The sequence below is a fragment of the Poecilia latipinna genome, unplaced genomic scaffold (genome assembly GCF_001443285.1).
Source record: "Poecilia latipinna isolate Pla-1442-1.1 unplaced genomic scaffold, P_latipinna-1.0 Scaffold4200, whole genome shotgun sequence".
In the NCBI taxonomy this organism is placed as follows: Eukaryota; Metazoa; Chordata; class Actinopteri; order Cyprinodontiformes; family Poeciliidae; genus Poecilia; species Poecilia latipinna.
The window spans coordinates 31,222-33,536 of NW_015116816.1; the positions used below are offsets into that span (position 1 = coordinate 31,222).

General features: G+C 47.8%; 1 long non-coding RNA gene across 1 annotated transcript; it reads right to left on the minus strand.

The window, feature by feature from the left end:
- Positions 1-1,078: 1,078 nt before the first annotated feature.
- On the minus strand, positions 1,079-2,288 carry LOC106942338 (uncharacterized). The gene is made up of 2 exons (XR_001423607.1): positions 1,679-2,288; positions 1,079-1,272 (listed from the first exon to the last, which is right to left on the minus strand). It is a non-coding gene; the product is annotated as an uncharacterized LOC106942338 (long non-coding RNA).
- Positions 2,289-2,315: the final 27 nt, after the last annotated feature.

The window sequence follows — 2,315 nt, forward strand, 5'->3', positions numbered from 1 at the left end:
GAGGCTTAAGAGTGTGACCCCTCTGTAATTTGAGCACACCCTCCGGTCCCCCATTTTAAACAGGGGGACCACCACCCCAGTCTGCCATTCCAGGGGAACTGCCCCAGATGTCCATGCAATGTTGCAGAGCCGCGTCAACCAACACAACCCTACAGCATCCAGAGCCTTAAGGAACTCCAGGCGGATCTCATCCACCCCCGGGGCCCTGCCACCGAGGAGTTTTCTAACCACCTTGGTGACCTCATCCCCAGAGATTGGAGAGCCCGACCCAGAGTCCTCAGGCTAGGCTTCCTCAGTGGAAGGCATGTTGGTGGGATTGAGGAGGTCTTGGAAGTATTCTGCCCACCGGCCCACAACGTCCCGAGTCAGAGTCAGCAGCACACCATCCCCACCATAAACAGTGTTGGTGCTGCACTGCTTCTCCCTCCTGAGAGGCCGAATGGTGGACCAGAATTGCCTTGAAGCCGTATGGAAGTCTTTCTCCATGGCCTCTCCAAACTCCTGCCATGCCCAAGTTTTTGCTTCAGCACCCACCCGAGCTGCATGCTGCTTCGCCTGCCAATACCCATCAGCTGCTTCAGGGGTCCCACAGGCCAAAAAGGCCCGATAGGACTCCTTCTTCAGTCTGAAAAACCACACTATTCTTCCTGAATCCGAGGTTCAACTATCCAACGGACATATCGACACCCTTATGCCTGAACATGGTGTTCATTATGGACAATCTGTGACGAGCACAGAAGTCCAACAACTGAACACCATTCGAGTTCAGTTCGGGGGGGGGGGGACCGTTCCTCCCAACCCCACCCCCCCAGGTCTCACTGTCATTGCCCATGTGAGCGTTGAAGTCCCCCAGTAGAAGAAGGGAGTCCCCAGGAGGGGCACTCTCCAGTACCCCCTCTAAGGACTCCAATAAGGGTGGGTAATCTGGACTGCTGTTCGGCCCATAAGCACAAACAACAGTCAGGACCCGTCCCCGCACCCATAGGCGAAGGGAAGCTACTTTCTGCAGAAAGATAAAAAGCACACCTCAGCACAGGTGTGCTTTTAAAACATTAGAAATTAGAACACAGGATCTACAGTGTTGTTTTTTTTATGTTTATAGGGAATGGTTTATTGTTACTGTGTGAAACTATTTGGCGAAATCAAAATGTTGCCAGACAAGGAAAAATTAGGTTCATGCAATGACCTGCAAACGCACACGCAATAAAATCCTAAAACAAAAAAATGTGGCAGGTGAAACATTTCTTTTGATCTGCAAGCAAACAGATCCAGCTCCTAAATCAGTTACGTGGTTTGAAGCCGCTTGCGAGGCTTCAAACGTCACAACCTGTTCCATCAACACAAGCCTCGATACGCACTTCATAAAAATCCTCCGGGAGTACTAGACACATTCTCCGAAGCCTTGGCACAGAAGACACATCACTACCATAAGCCTTCTCCTAAAGCGTTTCAAAGATTTTGACCTGGCCTCACAATTGCAGACCATGTGTAAACCATCCCAGGACAGACAACAGACAGTGTGTGTGGTAGGGGGTGGATCAAGCGTTTGCTGATGTCAACATTGTGGACTGAGTGGCCCATGGATGAAGTGGCCCATGGTGGTGGCGGGGTTATGGTATGGGCCGGTCTATGTCAGGGACATCAAACAAGTACCTTTATTGATAGCCTTTGAAGGCACAGAGATCCTGAGACCCATTGTTGTGCCATTCATCCACGACTATCTCCTCATGTTGCAGCATGTTGCTCCATCTTGTAAGAATCTGCACAAAATTCCTAGAAGCTGAAAACATCCCAGTTCTTTCATGGCCAGCTTTCTCACTGGACATGTGAGCCATGTAAGAGGAGTGGACCTACATTCCACAATCAACAACCTGATCAACTCTATGTAATGGATGTTGCATTGCGTGAGGCAAGTTGTCACCAAACCAGATAATGGCCACTCTGAAAGCACATTTCACAGTGGTTTTTATTGTAGTCAGTGCTATAATTATGCTATCCAATTAGTATCTGGATATGCCAGACCTGTGAGGTGGGATGGATTATCTAAAGAAGTGCTCACGATCAGATTTAGACAGATTTGTTAACAGTATTTGAAAGAAATTATTTCATTTATATAGAAAAATGTTTTAGATTGTTGAACTAATAAAAATGGGAGCAAAAACAAAAGTGTTGCATTTATATTTTTTGTAAGACCCTCCCAAATAAAGCAAACAGCACATTTCAGATTTCAGTGACTTAATGTGGCCAGCCAGCCTACAGCACACCTGTGCAATTACCAGGCTGTCTAATCAGCAGTGGTGGGAAGTAACGAAGTA